This window comes from Planococcus citri, chromosome 5 (genome assembly GCF_950023065.1).
Source record: "Planococcus citri chromosome 5, ihPlaCitr1.1, whole genome shotgun sequence".
In the NCBI taxonomy this organism is placed as follows: domain Eukaryota; kingdom Metazoa; phylum Arthropoda; class Insecta; order Hemiptera; family Pseudococcidae; genus Planococcus; species Planococcus citri.
This window is the reverse complement of record NC_088681.1, coordinates 4,529,790-4,556,963: the sequence shown is the minus strand read 5'-3', so window position 1 is coordinate 4,556,963 and position 27,174 is coordinate 4,529,790. Positions and strand designations below refer to the sequence as shown.

Here is a 27,174-nt window from a genome sequence, read left to right as displayed (position 1 = left end):
TCAGATCCGTGGAATTTTATAGGCAGGGCTCGAGATCTCAGTGCATGGTGAGAAAGTGAGAATGATGCACAAGGCGCTGATGGGATATTTACAGGATTTTTAATTTTTATATTCTAACCCTAATGTTTACAATCACATAATAAGATTTCAGATAAACTTACTAATAAAAGTTGCACATCGGTATTTTCATTATCTTCAAAACCAGCAATCATGGACTCCTGAAAAAAAAACCACAAGAACGTCAAACATTACACTTCTGATTGCCTAATCTGTACAAATATGCTACAAATAAAGGTAAGTACAAGTACATACGAGTATATACACATAATTCATAAATAATAATACAATAGAATTTAAAACTAGACAGTTGCGCCTGGCACAGCTGTAACAGTGTGCGTATGATCTTTTTTTTTTAAATACATTATAAAAATCACTACAAACCAATTTACCAAAAATCACACAAAAAAAATAATAAACAAATCACTATCCAAAGTTTATTCTAGATCACCTCAAAAAAAAGTATTTAGATCGCAAAAATATTCATTCGTTGAAGTGAACTCCAGAAAATCAGTTAGCTACCTACAAATAGAATTCAACACCAAAAACACATTCAAATCCAAAATTAGCAAGGAGAAAAATCATTTGAAATCGAACACAAAAATAAAATTTAACGGGGAAATTTAAAGAAAAGAAAAAAAATCCAATGAAAATTACAATACAAAACAATGTATATTTGAGATCTGAAAAGAATTCCAAACTGACAATGAGTAGACTATAAATTTGCACCAAAAATGTATTCATCACCACCACGATAAAATACAAATAGGTATCTGACATGACATCTCAATTATCCTACCAAAAGAATGCATCCGACATCTGGATTCTGCATACCTGATTTTTGCTAAAATTGTATAGTAGTTTGTATTTATTTCGCTAAAATTGTCAAAAAGTTCCGGTTTTTTGTCAGAAAATCGTGATCTTTGACAAAATTGTAAAAAACTCATATTTTTGACCGAAATTGTCAAAAATTCCCAAAATTGTTCACCATTTTTTATTTCTTTTTTTGCCACAATTTTCTGTCAATATTCTCAAAAGTCCTACTTATCATTCGCCAAAATTGACGTGAAAAAGGTACTTTTTTTTGTACTACATACATGTAGAAATGTTCGGAAAATTCTACCTACTTTTGTTTAATTTTTCAAAAAGTCGTCCCTTTTTTGTCAAAAAAAAAAAACTGTCCAATTTCGCCAGAATTACCAAAAATTAGATATAAAGGGAATGCGAGAAGAAAATATCTGCTTTTGAGATGTGGTGCTATCGAAGGCTACTACGGATCTCATGGAAGGACTTCATCACCAACCAGGAAGTATTAGCAAGAATAGGAGAGGAGCGGAAAGTCGTAGTAGACGATATAAAGAACAGAAAGCTAAAGTATCTAGCTCATAAAATACGAGAAAACGGTATTTTCATGCTAGCGGTACAGGGGAAAATTCAAGGAAGAACTACAAGAGGGAGGAAACGATCGGAGATGTTAACAACAAACTCACCGGCCAACTCTCCCTGTAAGACCCTGAAAGAAACTATCAGATACGCTAGAAACCGGCTGATATAGATGGAAGTATATACGCTATCTCCTGTAAGGAGCGCGACTAAGACGACGACGACGACGACGAGATATAAAGGGTGCTGTTTTTCGTAAAAATTGTCAAAAACTCCCATTTATTAATGCAAAAATTGTCAAACATTTTCCAACTCTGGCCAGAATTGCCAAAAAATTCTAATCTTTGAAAAAATCGTGTAAGTAAAAGCCTCATTTTTTGCCAAAATTGTCAAAAATTTCCAAAAATTTTCCAAAAATGTCCAATTGTTTCATTTTGTATGTACCTACTGCATTTTTGTAGGGAATTGCTGAAAATTCCCAACTTTTGCCAACATTGTCCAATATGGTTCAATTTTTGGCAATATTGCCAAAAAATCCTAATCTTTGACAAAATCATCAAAAACTTTCATTTTTTGCCAAAATTGTTATCAAGCTTCACAATTGCCAAAATTGCCAAAAATTTTAGTCAAGACATGCAAAAATAAAAGTACATACTGCTTTTTGTCAAAATTGTCACAGTCCTTATCTTTGACAAAATCGTCAAAAAGTCCCATTTTTGGGCCAAATTGCCAAAAATGTCCAAAAATGTGAAATTGTGTCATTTTGTGCTTCATTTTTGCCAGAATTGCTAAAAATTCCTAATTTTTGCAACATTTGTCAAAAATTTCCAAAATATGCCAAGATTTTTCATTTTGCACATCATTTCTGCCAGAATTACAAAAAATTCCTAATTTTTGCCAAAATCGTGCAATATGGTTCATTTTTTGCCAAAATTGCCAAAAAGTCCTTATCTCTGACAAAATTGTCAAAACTCCCTTTTTTGTTTGAAAAATAAGTTCCTATTGTTTCTAGTGAAAATTCTCATCAAAGTCCAGATCTTTGAAAAATCATCAAAAACATTCATTTTTTACCAAATTGTCATAAAATTTTAATTTTGTCAAAATTTGCCAAAAATTTCCAATTTTTGCCAAAACAAGCAAAAATAAAAGTAGCCTATCGCATCTTTTGTCAAAATTGTCAAAGTACTGATCTTTCATAAAATCATCAAAAAGTCCCATTTTTGTGGCAAAATTGTCGAACAGTGTCATTTCTTGTAAAAGTCGTCAGAAGTCCTAATTTTGGCCAACTTTTTTTTTGAGAAATTTCTGTTTTTTTGCAAAACAGTAGCACATCTTACCTACTGAAATACCCTACTTAGTAGATGGCAACACTGAAATAAACTCAATAGATGACATTGCAAACACCTTAGCTAGATCCTTTGCAAAAGCTTCTGCAACTGCCTCTTATAGCTGTGCTTTCCAAACACTAAAAACACAAATAGAATCCACCCCCTTAGACTTTTCATCTCAAAATCTAGAACCGTACAACTCTCTCATTTTCTCTCTTGAAGAGCTAAATCATTGTCTAAACTACAACATTAAAGATTCATCCCCTGGACCTGATGAAATACACCCTCACATGTTAAAGTACCTTTCAGACACTGGAAAAGAAGATTCAAGTACTTCAGTTATATAACAAAATTTGGACTTCTGATTCCTTCCCAAAATTATGGAAAACTGCAACAATCATTCCAATATTAAAACCTGATAAAAATCCAAATCTGGCATCTAGTTATCGCCCCATCTCCTTAACTTCAGTTCCTTGCAAAATATTTGAAAAAATGGTTATTAAACGTCTTAATTGGTATATTGATTCCTCAAACTCTCTTAGCATTTATCAAAGTGGTTTCAGAAAGAAAAGATCTACCGTAGACCACCTCTTTAGTCTCCAAAAAGAAATTAGTTCGGCCTTCCAGGATAAAGAACGTGTTCTTTCAGTCTTTTTTAATCTTGAAAAGGCATTTGATAAAGCCTGGCGTTATAAAATTCTCCAAAAATTACATTCCATTGGAATTAGAGGACATTTGGCTTACTTTATTCAGAATTTCTTAACAAACCGTACTTTTAGAGTGAGAGTTGACAATACATACTCAGAATTTTTTGAAATTGAAAATGGAGTCCCCCAAGGTTCAGTTCTTAGCACAGTCTTATTTATACTTTTGATTGATGACATTTCCAATGTTGTTTCTAGACCCATTTCTCTGAGAATCTTTGCTGATGATGTAAACATTTCCTTTCGTTCAAATAATATTCAACTAGCTCTTCAAGTAATCCAAGAAACCCTTGAAAAAATTGAATGATGGACAGATTCTAATGGTCTAACCTTCTCTGAGTCAAAAACCCACTGTATACTTTTCATCAAAAAAATAAGATTCCTCCAGATGTCATTCTCAACTTCAAAGGACACTCTTTAGAATTCAAAACCACAACTAAATTTCTTGGCTTAACTTTTGATAGAAAACTAAATTGGACTCCTCATTTTCTAAAAGTAAAATCAGATATCATGAAACGCCTAAATCTGTTGAAAATAAACAAAAACACAATTCAAAATTCAGCCCTAAGGATCTGTTTAGGAGCCCTCTATTCCTCTCCAATAGATAGCCTATATTGTGAAGCAGCAGAATTACCCCCAGATTTTAGAAGAACTCTCATAACAAACAAATTCATCTCAAATGCATCCACTCCAAAACTCAATTAACCCACCCAACCCCCAACATTTTGATCATATAGAAGGACCCATTTCTAATTTCATCACAATGTTGAATCATCTTCAAATCAATCCTAAAACTCTCATCCAAAAACCAATATTATACCCCCCTTGGCTTCTAAAACCTCCTCAAGTCAACCTACAGCTTATTAACTACCCAAAAAATAGCCACTCTCCATTAGTAATAAAACAGAACTATCTTGAACTCTTATCAGAATACAAAAAATTCAATCTTTGCTTTACAGATGGATCAAAAATACCAACACTTCACACAGGATATGCATACTCTATAAATGATAGAATTTTAAATTTCAAAATCCATAACCAGGGCTCGGATTTTTATGCTGGAGCATATTTTTTGTATGCATAGGGGATAGAGAATTTTTCAATTATCTCCACGATTCATGAAATTTCAAGTAAAATGAGCCTAATTGGTTAGAGCATATTTTGGCATATTTCACGATAAAAGCATAAATAAAAGCATATTTCGGCAATTTTTAAGGAATATTTTGCGTTTTTAGAGCATATTTTACGCTTTTATAGCGATTTTTAGGGAATATTTTGCTCAATTTCAAATTTTTGCATCATATTAGTATTTGGCTGTTTTTCATTTTTTCCCAGAAAAATTTGTAAAAAAAGCAATAGCTCACTCGTAGCTACTTCTTTATTCATTTTTTATTCCTTTAATAATGAAATTAGAATTACCTTTTCGTGGTTTTAAAACCCTGTGTTTTGCATTTTTGGTACATAAAACTTTGTACAAAATTTTCTATTTAGGTATAGATACTCTCTTTTTTTGTGTTTAGATTTCTAGCTCTCTTTGAAAATGGAAACATTTCGACCCCAAAAAATTCTACCTCAAATTTAAACTCTCCTCTCCTCTGCTCTCCTCCAAATTGAAACATTTGAAAAAAAAAATTCTGTCAAAAGTTCTCCTTTAACAGTGATACATAATATTATTTCATTTAGACACCTTTGGCTTCGTACTCTTCATGATTTTGCAAATTGCGCCACTAAAATATCGTAAAAGCTTATGCTAAAGCTCCAAAATTTGCAATGGTTTTGAAAACTGGGCTTTCAAAAAAAAGGTTCAAGACCTTTGAAAATTTTTGGTAAATATTTTTGAAACTACCTTCAATTACCTTTGAAACGCCACAAACAGATTTTGTCCAATTGCACTCCCCAGTGAACATCATGACTGAAATTTTCACTGCTGAAAAATCTAACCCCACTCCACAAGGTGATGGAAATTTTCCTAATGTGAGAAACATACAAAAAAAATTTGAGCCAAATCGGTGGACCTTAAGCAAAAGCTGAGCAGATTTGACATGGAATGACCCGTTCTCATTTCTGATAACTAGGCAGTTGAAAAATGAGGAAAATCTATTAATTGAACGAAAAACAGAAAGAGGTAAGTCTTCGGTACTTTTTTTTGGGCAAGTTCAAAAAACAGAGATCAAGAAACATTTACAAATTATCATCGAGAGAAAGTGGCGAAATTCTCAAGTCTTGAAATAAATTCTACCCTTATTCTCATTCACAAAGCTGTATGTAAGAATCCTGCAAAAGAAAAAAAAAGATCAAATATCTGTGTACTTAATAAGTAATCAGAGAAGAGAAAGAAAGGCTACCGTGGGGAGGAAAGTTGTAGGTATTACTTATATTTGTTAATGTAACGAGTTATTGTACATTGAATAAGAATTACGATTACGAAGGCAGCAAGCGTGAAATAAAGTTTTTGTGAAGAGGTATCGATGCGGAGATTATCGAATTATCGAGTCGAGTGCCCTCGTCCGAATCCCTGCGGGGCGTAAGTTGAGCATCGTTTTATTAAGAACCCTCTTATACGCGGCCAAAAAGTGTACGGTGGTGGAAACACTTCATGTGGTCTAGTTAAAAGTACCTCAACAAAAGCCACCGCGTAACAATGAAACCTTACGCGCTTTTAATAACATCGTATTGCATTTTAATAATCCAAACATTCGCGTTCGCTTTCGCTCTCGTACTATTTTCGCCATGATTCTTTTCTTAAACGGATATTAATGTTGTTATTTCTATAAATTATAATAGAGAGTGTGTAATTCTTACAAAAGACCTAACTTATCTCTAGATTTGCACGATACACACTCGATGTTTTATTTATTGGATTGGGGGCCTTTTTTCCTGTATTTTGTAGACTCACAATCCTGTGCCAAGAGCGATGGGTTTATTTATGCGGAAATAAGTTACCTATGTGGAATTGTACTTTTCGAGTGCCTACTATGCCTACTGTAGTGATGTGTAATTGTATAATTATTATTATACCATTGATGTTTGTTGGAATGCGAAAAATGAAGACGTTTTCCAACAGTTTGGTTGTATTGTGATTTGAAACAGCTCGCTCGTTTGTTGCGAATTTTATCACGTGTTTTGTGCTGTTTAAATTTTTGTTCAAGGATCGAGAACTGAACAAGCTAGCTCTGAGCAGAATTGCTTAAAAGTGTGTGATGTAATTCAAAAAAGAAGTCTGGAGAGATTCGTATACGTAATAAGTAAAACGATGGAAGTGGGTGCAAAATGAGGTCTGAAAATGACAAAATATTGGTGGATTTGTATTTTGAGCATTTTAATCATTTTTAGTTACTTTAGGTTAGACCTGTAGGTAATCTAGAGTAGTTTCAAAAATATTTATCAATAATTTTCAAAAGCTTTGAGCTTTTTTTGAAAAGCCAAACTTGGCAAATTTTGGAACTATAATTCAAAAATTTGGAAAAAAAACAGCAAGCATAAATTTTCAATTCTAGTGATGGGAAGGAGAGTTAAGATCAAATTTGAGACAGAATTTCTAATGGTCAAAGTGTTTTCATTTTCAAAGAGAACTAGGAATCTGAATTCAAGAAAAAAATAGTAAATAGAAAATTATACGTACAAAGTTTTATATAAAAGTGAAAAAAGCAGCACTTTAGTAACAATTTTTCCAAAAAAATACACTTTTTGGCTGAAAGTAGGACTTTCTGAGGTAATCTCGGCAAAAAAAAAATACAACTTTTGCCGGACAAAAGAACAAGAATTTCTCGAAAACATTGTCCAAAATTAGGACTTTTGACAATTTTGACAAAAAACAGTAAGACGTACTTTTATTTTTGTTTGCTTTGACAAAAATGAGCAACTTTTGGCAATTTTTTGGCAAAATTAAAGCTTTTTGACAATATTGGAAAAAATGAATGTTTTTGATGATTTTGTCAAGGATCAGAACTTTACGACAATTTTAACAATTTCGACGAAAAATGAAAGTTTTTGAAAATTTTGTCAAAGATGAGGACTTTTTGGCAATTTTTGCAAAAAAAGAAACCATATCGAAAAATTTGGGCAAAAATTAGGAATTTTTAGCAATTTTGGCAGAAATGAAACATTTGGACATTTTTGAAAATTGTTGACAAATGTGGCAAAAAATTAGAAATTTTTAGCAATTTTCTGCCAAAAATGAAGCACAAAATGAAACCATTTCACATTATTGGAAATTTTTGACAATTGAAGACGTCATAGCAAAAAGGACATATGTGTGAAAAAATGCTATGAACCGTCAGTCTGGAGGAAACTGTGTGTTAGCGGTAAGCGCTCAAACATTTCGAATTATATGTCCTTTTTGAAGCGAAAAATTGGCCAATTTTTTTTTTGATTTAAAAATGTTTTTGAGCAAATTTTTGGATTTAAATCAGGTAAATAACGGTTGACAACACAAAATCGACCATGAGTAACCCATTATCTCTGAAAACAGATCGCTATGTTAAAGTAAAAAAAAAATAGCAAAAAAGACAAGTTTTTTTGGCCAATTGTTTTTTTATTGATTTAAAATGTTTTTGAGCAAATTTTTGGATTTAAACCAGGTAAATAATGGTTGACAACACAAAATCCACCATGAGTAACCCATTACCTCTGAAAAAGTAAATTTTTAATCGACTTCGCAGTTTTAAAATGGCGATATCTCACTGGTTTTTCGACTTTGTGAAGTGGGGGTGGTCTCATATGATAAAGGAAGGTCTGAAGAATAACAATATGGATTCGTCTCAAAAAGGACATATGTGTCATATATACCCCTTTTTGTTATGACGTCTTCAATTTCGCAAAAAAATGGGAAATTTAACAATTTTGTCAAAGATTAAGATTTTTTGTCAATTCTAGCGAGAGTTGAAAATGTGCAACAATTTTTGCATAAAATGGGAGTTTTGATAATTTTGCCAAAATCGTGTTTCTGTGACAATTTTTACAAGAAACAGCACCTTTATACCTACTTTTTGGTAACTCTGGAAAAATTTGATTGGCAATTTTTGCAAAAAATGAGTTTCTTACAAAAAGGGGCCATTTCTTGAAAAATTGGCTAAATTGGACAATTTTTTGACAATTTTTGCCACGATTTTTTTAAAAATTGAGAACAAGTAAAACTTTGTGGACATTTCTACGAAAAAGTGTACCTTTTTCACATTAATTTTGGCAAACGATAGAACTGTTTGACAATTTTTACAGAAAAGTGTACTTTTTGGCAAAAACTTTTTTTCTGTCGTTCGAATGATTTAATCTGTCGTGCCGATAAATGGCACCCAAAAAGAAATGAAAATTGGCGAACAATTTTGGGAATTCTTGACAATTTTGCCAATTTTGGCAAAAGATAGGATTTGGTGAAGAATCGTTTTTTTTTTCTTTTTGACATTTTTAACAAAAAATAAATACTTTTTGACAATTTTAGCGAAAAAAAGCATAAACCATTTGACAATTTTTGAAGAAATCAGAAATTGTTACTTACTCAACAATTTTAGCGGAAAATGAATTTTTTACAACTTTGAAACAAAAAAAAGGAACAAGCACAATTAAAGGGTTCCACGTAAAAAGGGCCTTAGTTATTTCTTTTTTTTAAAACTGATTTTTACATGTTCAAAAAAATAGACTTGAAATGTTTTTCTACAATCAAATATTTTCCAATTCGTTTTTTTTTTTCATGGAAGAACACTTTAATATCACTGAATATGGTAAAACTATTTTTAAAAAAATAATGTTCAAAATCGTAAAAATCAAAAAAAAACAAAAAAATGACTAAGGCCCCTTTCCATGAAACCCTTCAATTCTTTTGCAAAATTAAAATTTTCAACTTCTACTTCAATTGGCAAAAAAACCACATTTTTTGGAAATTTAGACTAAACATATTTTTTGGGGTGGTGAGGGGGATTTCAGGCAAAAAAACAGGATTGCTTTGACTTTCTGTCAAAAAAATATTTTATTCGAGGAATTCTGCCCAAAAAAAATCTTGTAGACAATTCGGACAAAAAACAGAATTTCTATTTGGCAGTTCTATTTTAGAAACAATAATTTTATTCTTGTTTTTTTTTTTGAAAGCTACCTTTTTACAACCTTTGGCAAAAACTACGACTTTCTAAACATTTCGATAAAATTCAGGACTTTTTTTGGCATTTTTGACAAAAATTGGCTTTCATTACAACTTTGGCGTTGACGATAAAAATTAGAACATTTTAGCAATTTTTGGATATTTTGCAATGTCCAAAAAAAAAAAATCAGGACTTTTAACAAGAAAAATGCATTACAAAAGCAAGGGAAAAAAGGTAAGCAGGACTGTTCGGCACCTTGAGTCTCGAAATTTCAGTTGAAATGTAAAAAAAATGGCTGCATTTGTACTTAGCACTTCTAAAAACGTATCAAACATAATACGTCAAATAATATTCCAAAATTTTCATTACAGCTCCGAAAAAGTTCAAATTTGAGCTTTTGAAATTTACGGCAACTGTTTTGAAATCACTCTCAATCATCTACAAAACACCTCAAACAGAATTTTTCCAAGATTCAGTATAGTTCTGAGCTCAGCTGCTGAGAGAAAAAAACTCACCTAACCTACCTCATGAAAAGTGTTGAAGAGAGGGGGGGGGCAATTACGACAATCTTTCATTTTCGCGAATTTGAGGAACCTGCGAAATAATTTTGAGAAAAATAGGTGGACCACTGGACCTAGATCTAAAGTCGAGCTGATTCGACTTGTTAGCACCATCAACTACACACTTACTTAGATATAGATAGGCCCCTACTGAAAATTTGAACAGTCAACCTGAGACAATAAAAAATCAACGAAAAAAATAAACAAAGCGAGCGCAAAAAATAGCGAAAAAATTAGCCTACGAAAGAAAAAAAATCGATGTAAAAGAGCACAAATTGTCTATTTTTTAGCCGATGTTTGGATAAAAATGGATTTGAAAAATCAACGTGTAAGTTTTATTACGAATACAAAACTACACCGAGTTTGATGAGCTAAACAAAATCACACGAGTATTATCAATTTACCATTTTTTTTCTCACTCGTGCGATTAGGTATTTCAACGATAAGCTCTCAATATCGCCGCTGATTATGATACAATGGGAAACGATAATTGGCAGCTTTTTTCCAATACCGTTAGTTACGCCCCCCACGTATGTATTCTCATGTATGTATTATGGTAAATTTAATACACACATTCGCAAATACAGATACACACAGAGATCCCATTGAGTATCAGGTACGAGCAATCTAACACGAAAAAAACCAGCATTATACAAATTAACGTATAAAACTATTTTGTTTTGCTTGGTCGAGTCGTCGCTTTACGCGTAATTTATTCGAAAAAATAAAAATAAAAAACCAACGCCAAAGGGACAGGTACCATACCCAATATACCCATACTACGAGAGAGAAGGCGAGCAAAAATATAGGCAGAGATATGTGGGGGGGAGTGAAAAATCATCGACGATGGCAATCGGTAGGTTCGGGCAGAGGTAGAGGAGAGGTAGGTAGTACATAAAAACGTTAAAAAATACATTACGCTTCGTCTAATCATTATCGCGCCAAGAGGGAAAAGCAATTCGCTCACGATGAAAGCTACGATACAAAATGAAAAGCTCGATAGAACTTTTTTTCATTTCGGCGGCGCTGCGGTTACCTCTGCTGTTGCTGCAGCAACCAACGCCAACGAGCCCAGAGAATCCGCACAGAGACACAGACAGATAAAGCTAAAAGACCGTGGATGAAGGATAAAGGACGAGACGCGGCAGTAGGCAGAGCGTAAAACAAGAGAAAAGATAAATTTTTTCAGGTATTGTTGGTTTTTTTTTTTTTTTTGTTCAGCGTTTGTTTGAAACATCAAGCTAAGAAGGGTGGTGCTTGCCTGCTCTGGCAGTGGCAAAACAGCGACGATATAAACGGCATCCTCGTCATCGACAGTTTACCAGGTCCGCCACTGCCTTCGTCGCCGCCGATACTGCTGTACCAACTCATCTGAATAATTCAATAATCGTTGTCGAAGTCGTATCGCCTTTTACAGGGGGTATTTTCAAACGAAACAAGAAGAGGGATTTGGGAAATTTGTCGAACGAAGGGATCGAGGAGAGGAGAGGCACGAAAGGAAAGGCAACGCGTACTGTGAGAGAAGAGAAGAGAGCAAAGAAGAGACTGCCAAGTTTTTCATCAAACGTTACCATTAGGTATGGTAGTGGAAAATGGCCCTCTTTTACACCGCCTTTAAACGGCATTTGGCATTTGCGTATGCAGATAAAACGTCGCTACGCCATCGTCGCCGCCGATGCTGCTATTACTACTACACTACGATTCCCCAAGTGACGTGAATTTTCAACACTTCTTTTTTGCTCTCTTTTTCTTTACTTGGCTTTTTTCCACCGGCGATGCGATAAGGCGAGGCGGCGTATCCCTCCGCCCATTTCCTTTCCATCTTCTTCTTCGTGTAGCTCCTCGCGAGCAACGTCAACGGTAGGTATTCGCATACGCAGTCGAAGCTTTCTTTTTTTGGTTCGGGGTTTTCTGGCATGTACTGCTCGTCCTCCTCCGGCTCATCGTTCTATCGCATTCGCATTCAAATTTCTTATCTTTCGCAAGTTTGCGCAAAATACCAAAAGCTTTCTTTGTTTTTCGTGTTTTTTGAATTACAAATTTCTTCTTTTGCAACTCTCCTTTCTCTTTCTCTTCGCTTCGTTCGCAGTCGTACTTTTCAAACCGCGCTGTATATTTATTTAGAACTCATCCAACACCTCTTCGTCGTCCTACGTCTTCTTTTTTATGTACTTACAAGGTACACGTTTTATGTAGTTTGAGCTGTAAGATGTACCGTTTGAAGAATTGGTAACGGCATTTCTTCAATTTATTTTATTTTTCGCTCCTCGAAGCGTATCATTATTTGTAGCAAAAATAATATCTAAATGGGGAATTGATTCTGTAGATCGAGGAGCGTACGACGTCATCATTAAGGTTGAAAAAATAATTCAGAGAGTAATCGAGCTAAAATATTAATGAGAACTGCAAAAAAGCTCCAATGTGCACATGGCACGAAGAGAACATCAACGATGGTCGATGGATACCTCAAAAAAGCGCAAATTAGAAACCATTTCGGAAAATGAGCGATGGGGCAGCTAGTTGAATAGAAGGCAACAGAAGAAGCTGGTCAAGCTTGTACAATATAGTTCACAAGAAAAGCTTTTAAACTAGCCCTTTCAAATTTGAACGAAACCGCAAGCTAGATTGAAAAAGCATTTTCTAAACCCCCTCATAATTGAAATTTCAAGTTTTGAAGTTCGGTTTTGAATTTATGCCTTATGGCGAATTCTTGGAATTGCAGAAAATCTTAAAAAGTTGTTTCATTGGGCAATTTTTGAACATTTTTATGTATTTTTTTTTCAGCACAGTGAATCTAATGAGAATAATTCCTCGAATTCAAGTACAACCTTGGTAACTGATTGTGACCAAAACCAGCTAAATGAATAAACCAACTCCTACACATCAACAACACTAACTTTATGTCATTCAGAAGCCTCTAGTGACTTTTCAATTTTTTTCAGAAAATTCAATATATTTTGGGGGGGAGGGGAAGGGGCAAAAATGAACTTTAGAATATGTAACGTCAATCGGATCTTATTGCGAACCTTGGCAATTGATTGCGACTATAAATAAAACCAGACAAATAAATAAACCAACTCCTACACATCAACAACTAGATATTTACTAATTTTAAGCCATTCTGAAGCCTCCAGCGACTTTTTAATTTTTTTCAACAAATTCAAATCGGTTTTTTTGGGGGGTGGTGGGAGCAAAAATAAACTTTAAAGTATGTAACGTCAATCGGATCTTATTGGACACTTTCTTCACTATTTTTGGCGGTTCCCTCGAAATTCCAGGAATGGCTCCAGAATGGCCTTAAACCAGTAAATTTTGATATGTGGGATATGAACTAAAAAATTATTCACATTGGTTTCTATTGCTCCAAAAAAAAATTATATTTCATGAAAAAATTTAAATAATCACCATCAAGACAGTTTTTAGAGTTTTCCAAGTTTAAAAAAATTTGATAAAAATCATCCAACAATCAAATTGCTTGGGGAAAAAAGGATAAAAATTACTCCTCTAAAACCTAATTCCATCGTTTCCGAGAGCATTTCTACAGAGCTTTCAGCACAATTTTCAACTTCTCTAGAAACCGTAGAAATTAATTGGGCAGCAAATTCTGCACTAATTTAAAAAGTTAATCCACATTTAAGCCAATTTACAGGCGATTTTTATGATACTGAACATATCTGAAATCATGCTGAAAGGTTCAGAGTGGCTCGAAATAAGAGAGATTCGGATTCGGAAGTACAGAAACACACCTTTTTTGATGTTTTGAATCTTGTTTCACTCATAAACATGGCATACAAGAAAAAAAAAAAAACATTCAAGGAAATTGCCTGAAATGTGTAGATAAATCCTTTAACCAAGTCAAGACTGAGGCACAACTTAATTTTTAGCAACTTAGAAGAATTTCTACACTTTCTGGAACAATTATAACGATTTGTCCAGAAGCTGAAAATTGACCAGCAGACACCAGCATTGCTTGAAATGATGAAATTTGAAGTCAGAGAGTTAGGTAAGTACAGTAAGTTTTAGACAACGAATTCAGCTTTTCTTGCAAATTTCAAGAACTTCCTTACAAACAGAAAATTGTTTATACATGTTTAGAATTTTTTATCTTCGCACAATCGTACCTACTTACTTAATGGTGATAAAAGGCATACATACACCCGGAAATCAGCTCAAATCTAGATAAACATTTCAAACCAGTCAAACATAAGCTACAATTCGATTTTCAGCACCCAAAATTAATTACCAGAAACCAGATAGATGGGTCAATGACCTTGAGATGCCAGGCGACCTAGGAAACTCAAGACAGACAGGTCAATGACCGAATGAAACTATTCAGCCAGACGGGTCAATGACCTTATAAGAACAGATAGACGGACAGACATACAGGCAGATGACCTTGGAAAGTCAGACAGACATGTCAATGATCTTATGACCCCGCATAACCGATAAACATACGACGTTAATAAGCCAAACAGATGAGCCAATGACCTTGAGAGGCGTGACGACCTTGAAAAATCAGACTGGCAGGTCAATGATCTAATGAAACCAGTCAGTTGGGTGGGACGATGACCTTATGAGAACAAATAGACTCAACATACATACAGACGACCTTGAGAAGCCAGACAGATAGGACAATGACCTTGAGAAGTCGGACAGGATAGCAGACGACCTTGGAAAGTCGGTCAGTCAGAAAGACAGGTCAATGACCGAATGAAACTAGTCGGTCAGGGGGAGGCGGTCAGTGACCTTATGAGAACAGATAGACCGACATACATACCTACATGCAGATGACTTTGAAAAGTCAGACAGACGGGTCAATGACCTTATGACCCCGCATAACCGACAAACAGACGACCTTAATAAGCCAACCATATGGGTCAATGACCTTGAGAGGTCTGACGACCTTGAAAAATCAGACAGGCATGTCAATGATCTAATGGAATCAGTTGGCCAGGCGGGTCAATGACCTTATGAGAACAAATAGACCAACAGACATGCAGACAGACGACCTTGAGAAGACAGACAGGTCAGACAGGATAGCAGACGACCTAGGAAAGTCAGTCAGTCAGAAAGACAGGTCAATGACCTTATGAGACCACATAGATAGAGAGATAGACGACCTTGAGAAATCAGACAAACGGGTCAATGACTTTGAGAGGCCAGACAGGTTGACAGACGAGCTTGGAAAGCCAGATAGGCGGGTCAATGATCTTGAGAGGCTAGACAGACAAGCAGACAAACGAGCAGACAACCTTGAGAAGGCAGACAGACGGGTCAATGACCTTAAGAGGCCAGACATACAACTTTGGGAGGCTAGAAAAGTAGGTCAGTGAACTTGCGAGTCCAGACACACTGACGAATGACCTTAAGAGGTCAGCCTGACATAATACATACCAGCTTGGAAAGACGGAAAGACAGACAGACAGACCGGTCAATACGCTAGAAACCGGGTCTTTATGATCAGACAAGGCCGGATCTGATCAGTGATTAGATCAAATTTTGACTAGATAACTCGCGTCCATACACATACATCTGACCAGAGCCGGGTATCAGCCCGCAGAAGATCTCAGCATAGAGCTCAGTCTTGGTCCGGATCAGGCTGAAGACCTCGTTCAGATGATCATTGATCATATTCATAACGAATTGAGCGCCAAGTCAACTTGGCCAAAAAACATCTCCATAATTTAAAACTTTTCTCGGTGAGGAAACTTTACACCCATTTTTTCAAACTTGATTTCAGACTGTTTGAAAACGCATACTTATTTCTCCAAGAGTTTCCCAATTTGAAATTTTGACAAATATACGATTTTTGATCTACTGAAATCAATTTTAGAAATTGGACAGATTTTCAAGCGTTTTGTTAAAAAACTGAAATTCCTAAAAAAAAATGTGGAGATTCCAAGATAGTTCAAATCATTTCCGTTCATTCTCGCTAAAGTTGATTTGAGCAGTTTTTATGTCACATAATCGTAGTGACCAGAATGGTCTAAAACCACCTTCAATCGTCCAATCCATGTTAGGGGATGAAGAGGGGGGAGGGGTCAAAAATATCTAGTGTACATACTAAATTTCAGATTTCTGAGTTAATTTAGTAAAATTTTGATTTTTCCCTAATTTTGGCTCAAATCCAAAAATGATCTTCAACGCTTGAAATTTCAACTGCTGATGTATTTTATCATGTTCTTTCGATTCAGCTGCAGTCCCATCAGGTTTGAAAAAATTTTCAGCAAATTGCGATATGATATGGGATATTTCCCTTATCATTTGTGATAACGGCAGTTCGGTTCTTATTAGTAACACACAAGCTGCATTCTTCTTACGATAATACCTACCTATTCAAAATACGTACCTACAATGTTTAGTTCAATATCAAACGAATTAGTTTTCGAGCTCATACCTAAAGGTATTCGAAAAGATAAGAACAAATACCAGGCGCAATTCTATTCGTCTACCAGCAATACCAGCATAGTGATCAACTGATCATTAACGAACGAATATTACATAGATTAGACAATCCAACGATAACCAAGATTCTTGAACATCGCAATCAATCAAAATCAAACATTATTGCACCTTGTCCTTACAATGCAGATTATCTGTATCTATCTTCCTTCACTCAATTTACAATATTTGAGTAATGTTGAAAAAAAATCATCACTTTGAGCGTGACTCGAATACACCCAGCTGTATCAAATCGTGTTTTTTCAATAATCAGCAAAAAGGGAAGAATACCTAAGTGAAAAATAGAGAACCGTATAAAAGTCCAACGAAGGTATTACACATTTTGAATATAATGCATTTGGCGAAAATATCATACAACACACCCTTTTCCTTCAATTTCAAATAAATCTAATACAGCATCGTGCTCATATACATTTTGTATGTTAAACAGACTCGAATTCAACCACGTATTATAGTGATGTGTATACATAGTATAATATTTTGGAATATGTTTGAATTGCATTCTACTCCACTATAGTTATATGATAGGTAAGTAATTGTGTAACAATAATACCTACCAATATGCATCTGAGCATCGAGAAAATATACACTGGTACTTTCCTCGGTTGTAATAATATTTGTATAAAGTATAAATATTTACATAACGATTGGTCAAGTACACCTTTAAAAATGCTTGTACCGGTCGCAGTCGTGAATATGTGGTATTTATGCAACAAATATCTATACGACTCTTTGGCCAGCTACCATGCTCCAGAGTCTAAGAGTAAGTGGTACCTCCCACAATGCAGTATAACTGTATACACATTGACCAACACTATATAAAAGATCACACAGATACAAATTCAATTTCTAATGTACCCTAATACAATCTATACGTAGGTGTGCCTTGTCATTATACACACGATTTGACAACATGATGTTGCAATCTTTTCGCCAGAAAATAAACCTAACTAAGCTACATACTTCACACTTAGCACCTACAGAATTAAATACACAATAATATCAACTACAACCAAAAAAAAAAAAAAGGGGAGAAATAGACCGATGAATTTTTTCACCTCAAAAATATGCTAACAATTTCTACAACCCTATACAGCGAAGTGAGCAGAGAACACCTGTTCTCCTATACTAATTCCGAACCGAAGCTATACGTAAAAGTCAAATATTTCCAATTTATATTTCGACCACGTATAAAATAAACAAAAACGCGTTTCAAGAGTCTGCAATTGTTATTTCTAACATAGCCTCTGTCAATGATATAACGTCATCTTGGAGATGATCTCTCTGCGTCTCTTTCTAATACTCATATACCTACCTACCAGACCCATACAACGATACAATAAAATTATATCTTCGTCGTGTATGGCATTTCGAGACTGTGAGTGTGTGTGAGAGAGAGATACACCTCTACACAACTCTCGTGTACACGAAGATCTTCAAGAGAAGCTTAACGTATGCATTGTATAAATGAAATAAAATAATAACACGAAAGAAAAAAGAAGGTATCATATTGAAAACTATTGAAAAATGACTTGCGTTATTTAAAAAAATGTTTTGTTTGATTTGTAAGATATTACCAGCGATAAAATTAAATAATCTCGACGCGCGGACCGCCGCGTATATCAAATCTGCCTAGTTTAAATAATCAACATATTTTGTATCGCATCTCCCGTCCCTTCTCTCTGCCCCCCCTTCACGCTCAACTTGTCTTCGTATATTTCAATCAGCACTAGAATAGCAGCGTTCATCAAGGAGAGCTCGCGAGTGTGTGTTTATTTTGGAATGAATTTTCCTATGAATAAAGCAAGACAGACTATTGCGGTTTGATAAGAGGAATGTGAAAATTTGAAATACCTGAATCGAATGAATAGATCTTTTTACGTAGGATTTGAAATTTGGATGCTCAATGACGTCATGATAACAATTTTCGAACCAGATAAAAAGTAAATATACCTACATATAGGTAAGCCACTTTCAGTTCATTTTGAAAATAATTTTAGATTCTGATCAAAATTGGAGACCTTTGTGCATCACTCTTCTACCCCTTGGATTAAAACCCCATTTTGAAAATTTGTTTGCTGAAAAAAGGGTAAAAATGGATGCACATCCATCTGCCAATTTTGCAACTCTGAAATAATTTCCACTCAACACCTTCGGTCAAACACGATGCAATATTTTTTAGGAAAATGAGGGGAGGGGAGGGGGAGGAAAATTTGGAAATTACACGAAGTAAAATGTTTCAGATAGAAATTCTTCTTCGAAGAAAACTGAAAAACGTCAAAGTATAAGAAGATAGCGAAATGAAAGAAAAATGTGAAATATTGGATAGAAAAAATGATTTTGTTGCAATTTTGAAAAGCAGAAAATACGTACGTAGTTTCAAATGTATGAATTTTGAATTTTGGAGAAAGAGGGGGCCGAATCATAATATGTGAATTCAAGTCAAAAATCTTCCAAGTCAAAATTATTCAACTTCTTGGAAACAAGAAACAAAAAACTAGAAAAAAAGCAAAAAACTAACATTCTTGAAAAATATACAGTCCAAAGTTTAGTTCAAAAAACGAAGAAAACCGTACCCACATTTTAGCAAATTTGGCAAAAAAAGAGTAAATTTTGGTCAAGGAACTAGATTTCTTAGTAATTTTTTTATGCCATTTTTAAAATTCCTAATTTAAAAAAAAAAAAACTTTTCAATTTGCCTAAAATTTGAGAATTTTTATTAATTTTCGGCAATTGACCCGTTTGTCTGACTTCTCAAGGTCGTCTATCTATCTATCTATGTGGTCACATAAGGTCATTGACCCATATGTTTGGCTTATTAAGGTGGTATGTCTGTCGTCTATGCGGTGTCATAAGGTCATCGACCTGTTTGTCTGACTGACTTTACAAAGTCGACTGTTAGCATGTCTGACCTCTCAAGGTCATTGACCTAACTGTCTGGCTTCCGAAGGTCGTCTGTCTGTATGTCTGTCGGTCTATTTGTTCTCATAAGGTCATTGGCCCGCCTGGCTGACTGGTTTCATTAGATCATTGCCCTATATGTCTGATTTTTCAAGGTCGTCAGGCCTCTCAAGATGATTGACCCATATGTTTGGCTTATTAAGGTCGTCTATGTGGTGTCGTAAGGTCATTGACCTGTCTGTCTGACTTTCCAATGTCATATATCTGTATGACTGTCGGGCTATCTGTTCTCATAAGGTCATTGACCCGTCTGGCTGACTGATTTCGTTAGGTCATTAACATGTCTGTCTGATTTTCCAATGTCGCATGTCTACTGGCATCAGAAGGTCATTGACCCATCTGTCTGTCTTCTCAAGATCCCCTTTCAGCCTATGTGACCTTTCAAGGTCATTGACTTGTCTGTCTGGCTTCTGGTAATCAATTTTGGGAGCTGGAAAAAATTCCAGCAAAAAGTCTGACTTTTTGACAAATATTGACAAAAAGATACTTTTTCGACAAAAATTGCCAAAAGTTCTGCTTTTTGCTAAGATTGTCAAAGTCCTGCATTTTGCCAAAAATCGACAAAAATTCACAAAAATTCTGCTTTTTATAACGAAATTTCTAAATTATGTGGTTTTTTGATTTAAAAAATCCTAAAAAGGTCTCAGTTTTTCCAAAAGTTGTCAAAAAGTTGATTTTCTTGCAAAATTAGAAATTGCCAAAAAGCCTCTCTTTTTAGTAAAATTGTCAGTCTCACTTTTTCAACACAAATTTCAAAAAAATATCAGTTTTTCAAACCAATAATTTCCGAAAAATGATTTTGTGATTTTCTGGTCAAGAAACTAGATTTTTAAATTGATTTTTTGGTGTTTTTTTTTTTTTGGAATTCCTAATTTAAAAAAAAAACTCACAAAACAAAACAAAACTTTTCAATTTACCTAAAATTTGAGAATTTCTGTCAATTTTTGGCAAAACCAAGACTGACAATTCCAACAAAAAGGATGACTTTTCGACAGTTGACAACAAGATACTTTTTCGCAAAAATCTTGCTTTTTCGACAAAAATTGCCAAAAATCCTGCTTTTTGATAAAATTGTCAAAGTCTTGCATTTTGCCAAAAAACCACAAAAATTCTAATTTTTCAAAAATTCACAAAAATTTTCGCTTTTTAGCAAAATTGCTGAATATTGTGGTTTTTTGATGAAATAAAAATCCTGAAAAAGCTCAGTTTTTTTCAAAAAATATCCAAAAGTTGATTTTCTTCCAGAATTGGAAATTACCAAAAAGCCAATCAGTAAAATTGTCAAATTGTTTTTTAACACTTTCGAAAAAATATCAGTTTTTTGCCAATAATTACCAAAAATTTTTACTATTTAATTGCTAAAACTTTCAAAGTCTAACTTTTTGCCTTGAATTCTCGTTTTTAGCAAAATCAATAGAGATCGTTTCACTTTTCGCAAGAAATTGCCAAACACTATCTACCCTTTTTTTTTTGGACAATATAGTTCAAAAAAAGTTCTCCATTTTGCTGAAAATTTTGAATATACCAAAATTGCTGAACAGTTGAAAAAATGGCTCACTTTTTCGACAAAATTAGCAATTTCTGAAAATTAAGTAAGTCAAGACTTTTAGACAATTTCTGGAAAAAAGGAGATTTTTTTAGAATTTTTTGCAAAAAAGAAAAAGAACAAAATTTGGTCAATTTTTGAAAAAAAAAGCAACACTGAGAACTTTGGGAAAAAAAAAGGATTTCTATTATACGAACATCTGTAAAAATAAAGATAGTTTTTAGTGATTGAGGCAAAAAAAACGAGAATTTTTGATAACTTTTGAAGCAGAAGTGAGAGTAGATATCAATTTTGCTACAAAGCAAAAATTTTGTTAAAACGCAAAATTTTCCCAATTTTAGCAAAAAAAGAATCTTCTTTGAAATTATTGGTAGAAAAATACATTTTTTCTCAATAAAACGAGACTTTGCAACTTTTTGGTAACTTTCAGAAGTATAGAGTGAGATTTTTCAGGAATTTGTCTAAAAAACTAAGATTTTTAGTCAATTTTTCAGCAATAAACTAAAACTTCAAAGCTGATCTTTTTTGTAACTATTGCGAAAAAATTATATGTATATTGTACTTGTTCGCAATTTTTGTACAAAAAACGAAACTTTTAGGTATTTAATGATAAAATGGCGAAATTTTTGAGTAATTTTTGAAGAATTTTGACTTTTTTGAATTTTTTTGCAAAAAAGCGTCAATTTTTATCAATAAACGAGACTAGTTCTTTGGTAATATTGACAAGAGGCGACATTATTTGCTCTATTTTTGTCAGAAAGTGGAACGAGACTTCGACAATTTTAGCATAAGGTAGGGCTTGGCTTGGAAATTTTTGCTGAAAATGTAGTGCAGCCAGCTTGGAAAGAATAAAAGTGAATCGCAAATTATTCTGTTACTAATACCAATACTTTATTATTAACATTTTTTTAAACTTCAAAAAATTAAATTTTTGAAAAAATCGAAATGTTTGAAAAAGTAACCAAAAATTGCATTTAGTAACTCATATACTTGAAAAGTAACTGAGTACGAGATCTTGATGTGTGAAAGTTGAATTAAAGGAATTATTCACATAGGTTCACATTGCTCAAAAAAATTATACCTCCTATAAAAGTGAAAAAATTGTTTTTTTTTGATTTTTTTTAATTTGCAAAAATCTCCAAAAATCTAAAATATGAGCTTTAGCGCTTGAAATTTTGGTTACGAGGGTTGTCAGACATGCAATTTTGATCGATCTTGGGTCTCATTCAAATCTGGGAGGGGAGGGGAGGGGAGGGGAGGGGAGGGGAGGGGAGGGGAGGGGAGGGGAGGGGAGGGGAGGGGGTTTCAAAAATTCCTTTGTCAGAAAAAAAATAAAATCTACAAAATTTGTTCACATCTGTGGAAGTTTCCCAATCCTCAAAGCTCTAGCAAATTACCCATCAATTTCTAGAAAATTTCGTCCTCTTGCCCCTTATCCCAAAAAAAGGATTGGAAAGTTTCTCGAACCTCAAAACTACTAAAATTACCTAGTACGAGTAGAATTCTTCGACATTTTACTTCATTTTTGAAACCATTCCCAAACTACCATCAAAACCAAAGAAAAAAACCTAGAAAATTCGGCCATCACAAAACCACCTTTCATCATGGATAACTTCACCTCATCATTGACTTAATTACACACATACGAGCTACAAAGACCGTACGAACACTCCGAAATCCGTACGGTTGATTTACCAATAGCAACAGCACGATTTTAGTTGGAGAAACGACTCGATGGTGCTGGTGGGACGTCCAAGAAAACGTCTCCGGTGAATTTTCTCATCATTGGTACAGCTTTTAAAAAATACATTACCGTTTAAAAAGGTTACTTTGTTGGTAAAAGTAAAACATGCACAACACGATGTGTGTCTATTATTGTAAATACACGAAGTAATATTTACCAATAAAATAAACCCGGTGAAATTACTCGATAGAGTCGAAGTGGTTGCCTTATGAACTCGTATAAGGGGCGTTGAGAGACGAGAGAGGCACTTAAAACATCACGTCGTAGGTGTCGGTGTTGGTGTTGGGAACAAGGCGGCCCGCTTTTGTGATGGCGAGTCGAAGATATTAAATTGTAAAGAGATAGCTGTTCGATGGATTGGGATGGTGATGGTGGAAAAGTGTACAGCGAAATGGGACGGTCTAGGTAGATACATATAACAACACCTCGCACTCGCGTTCTAGCACTTGCCTCGCTTAAGCGCCCCCTTTAATTAGTTTTACGCTTTCCATTAGCTACGCTCGAATCAACTTTCGACCACACCTTCGACGACTAACTTAAACTAATTATTGACGCTTTCTCGCCATACATCAGCCAGTCTCCTCCTTTACTTTTATCTTTATACTATACGGTCGCGTCCTCATGTATCTCCCAAAGAGTAAGCAATCTTTTGATGCCGGTTTCGCTATATAACTAAATTGAGTTATTAAACGTTTCACGACACCCAATATACACTTTAAACATCACTCAGAGCCTACGTTAGAGCTGCGAAGACTGTATTAAAAAAAACAGCATTCTGCGCACTCATCTTTGTATAACTACTGCGAGAAAGTTTTGTATCTCGTAAGTATTATTACTTATATAGCTATAGCGAGCGAGTGTAAATCTTGTCAAAAAAAACATCGCGACGACGACAATCCGTTCATAATATCGAATTCCGAACATGTCGCCGTTTACAAAAAGTTGGCTATATACTTTGTGCGAGTAAAGCAAGAGCAAGTTTCATACGATCTGTTCAGTCGAGAGTCAACTTCAACTTGGAAATCTTTTTCTACGTGCAGCATTTTGTACGAATTGAGCGTAAACTATTTGTAAACTGTTGTTTCGCCTCAGAAATGCTGACGAATGAAACTATATACCATCTATAGGTAGGTACAGATCGCATGAGAAGTAATTGCACTCGTTATAGGACGTGATTCGAATATCGGCTTCGGTTTCGTTTGTTCGACCCATAGCATAATACGTATCAATATCGTGGTGGGTTTGTTTCTCTCTAAAGATTGTAACGTTTATCGCCCAAGTATTCTAGAAAACAATAGTAATTTCTGTTTCAGAAAAAAAGAGGGTTTATAAAATTATCACGAAGTTATTTCACTCATATACGAAAGACAGTTCGAGATCAGCGTCAGTTTGCTACGGTTTCAGGGTACCTATACGATGAATGAAAATAATTCTCATTCGTATTAAAAATATTAAAAAATGAAAATGAATGTTACGCAGATCACCGAACAGTTTGCACTGAGTTGCTTACTTGATTTAAAATTCAAGTTTCGATTACAGTAAAGCTAAAATTGGTAACGACTTGAATCCGATACCTATTTTACAGTTCGCTTAAAATTTTCTGATAAACTACCTACGAACATTTTCTCTAACTGAAATTAGTAATCATACCTGAAAACAAAAAGAAATATTGCAAACATTAGAATAATATTCTAGAATACATCAGTACCTCTAGCTATACGATCTACGTGATCTACGAATACTACTAGTAGGTAATATGTAGTACGTAAAGTACGTGGGTAAGTATATTTCAGATAGAAAAACAATAAAACAGATAATGCAACTCGTAAAAGCATCTACAGGAACACAATGAAACTATCACAACACTAATTAAGAAGTTCGACTAAAAACAGAGCAAAATTACTCGTCAGATAGTTGAACGAATCGTTTATACGTACGGTTTCCAACAGATAGTGTTGAACGTTGCACAGATTAAGATCCAGCTTCATAACATCGCAGTTATGATTTCTATTTTGTTCTAATTATTATTTCAAAAAAATAATACATTAATAATTCTTCATGATTTATTCACCTTTTCCAGAATTCATCCCATCATGTCTCAATGAGAGCTGAACAATCCATGGAACAAACTAACAAGCGATGGTGATTGGTGATTAATTTACTATTAACGTAGGTTAGGTACGAGAACAATTCAACGCCGGATTTTCTTCGACTAAAAACAGAGCAAAATTACTTGTTAAACAGTTGAACCACGAATCGTTTATAGGTACGTATGGTTTCCAACAGATAGTGTGGAACGTTGCACAGATCAAGATTCAGCCAGGGATGGTTAGCTAGCCGATAGCCGTTAGCTTTTAGCCGATAGCCGATGCTTTTTACATAATTTTAGCTAGCCAATAGCTTAGCTAATGAGACTTTGTTAGCCGTTAGCTTTAGCTTTAGCCAATGATTCATTGGCTTGGCTAACCATGGCTAATTTTTTTTCCAATTCTGCCCAGTTCCAGCTTCACTTTTTTCAGTTTTTTCCATCGACCATACACAAATAAACCAATATTTTTTGATCAAATTGGTGTTTTTGAACTTTGAAACTTTGAAATCGTTCTTTTCAATGCTAATTTAAAATTTAATTAAAATTGTAATTTTGTGTGGTGTTCCTTCCTATCTTACATTATATTTCTATAGGTACTGAGAACTGTGAAGTAGCACAGTTTAAACAAAACGTTGAAACAATTCAAGAACTATACATTGTAACTTGTAATTTCTAATTTTTCGTATCTTGACGAATTTTTTGATACTTTGTAAATTTCTATTCTCAACGTCTTGCTTTTTGTTTTGGTAGACACGTTTTTTTATTGCGAATAACGATGTAATACTAATAAAAAATTTAAAAACTTGTCAAATGCTGAAATGCAGCGTTTTATCTTTCATTATTCTCAAACAATTTAGAACTGACCATTACTGGTAAATATAAAATCAGTGTGTATGTTACCACGAAAGAGGTCTGAATTAGAGGAGTATTTTGATATGCCGCTTGCACTTCTAATAAATTAGCCGATAGCTAGCCGATAGCTTAGCCAATGACTGCTGGTTAGCCGTTAGCCGTTAGCTTTAGCCAATGGCAGATTTGTTTTAGCTTTAGCCGTTAGCGTTAGCCAATGCGATAGGCTAACCATCCCTGGATTCAGCTCAATAACACCGGTTATGATTAATATTTAATTGTATTTTGTTCTAATTATTTCAAATAAATAGTAGAATGATATTTCTTTATAATTTATTCACCTTTTCTTTGAATTCATCCCGTTATGCCTCAATGAGAGCTGAACGATCTATGAAACAAGCGACGATGATCAATTTACTCTCAACGTAGGACGTAGGTATAGAACAATTCAGCGCCGTTAGTACTAATGAAACCGAATTCTACAACGTAAACATACAATGCATTATATTAATCATTTTTAAAAATATATCAGTACAATATTACAACATCTTGAGTCCATAATAAAGTGAGTTTTAACTCCGGTATCTCCGGTGAGCAAATGAAACCGTAGCAGAATGAGCTAGCTAGTCTCACGTCATTCGTACAAAATATTGTACGGTTATCATCGAATAAATCGACAGATGATTCTTTGAATATCATTCGTATACTTATTAACGTAATATGATTGTAAAAATAATTAAATATAGACAAATATTACAGCTTACCTAGGTGTTTTTTGATAATTTTTCACCAATTCCAACGAGTACTGTTTGATGAATCGAACGATATAGCCACCATCATCGTGTCAGAATCGATCACTGGGCTGAGGATAAACCATCGAATGTCTATTTAATGAATTATTATACTTTTATTGCGATCAATTAACTTCATTTATTAATTAAAATCCGGCAAAATGAGACAGGAAAAAAATTACTCACCTCTTTTCTGAAATAACAATAACATGAGTCACATCAAGCCCGTTCACACTGAAACGCAAGAAAAGAAAATATACATTTTTTTTAATAAATATTATTTAGATTTGAAAAAGAGTCGATGTAGGAACGTAATTATAAATTAGATTTCAGAGTGATTTATTTCGAATTAATAATATTTTATCAAAGTAATTATTTCTAACGAAAAAACATAAAATGTTTCGTTCATGTTTATTGTTTTTGAATGATTGACGTTTAGTGGTGATGCAGCTTTTTAACTAATCAGGGTAGCCATTTTACAAACTAAATAAATATTAAATTATTTTAAATTTTATTTCAGAATCAGAATTAAAATCAGAATGAATTATGTACTGCAGTTCTTATTTTCCAATTTTTCAATAATTATTCTAGCAACGACCAACGAATAGAAATTATTTCTATTTGACTTC

General features: G+C 34.1%; 1 long non-coding RNA gene across 2 annotated transcripts in view; it reads right to left on the bottom strand.

Moving 5' to 3' along the window:
- LOC135848556 (uncharacterized) overlaps nucleotides 1–26,822 on the bottom strand; it is a 133,672-nt gene extending 106,850 nt beyond the window's left edge. The window contains exons 1-5 of one of the 2 annotated variants that reach the window (XR_010559384.1): nucleotides 26,732–26,822; nucleotides 26,519–26,616; nucleotides 26,096–26,233; nucleotides 24,888–25,028; nucleotides 162–218 (exon numbers count right to left, since the gene is read on the bottom strand). This is a non-coding gene — a long non-coding RNA (uncharacterized LOC135848556). The other variant, XR_010559383.1, reaches the window with a different exon arrangement.
- Between the last annotated feature and the right edge of the window lie 352 nt (nucleotides 26,823–27,174).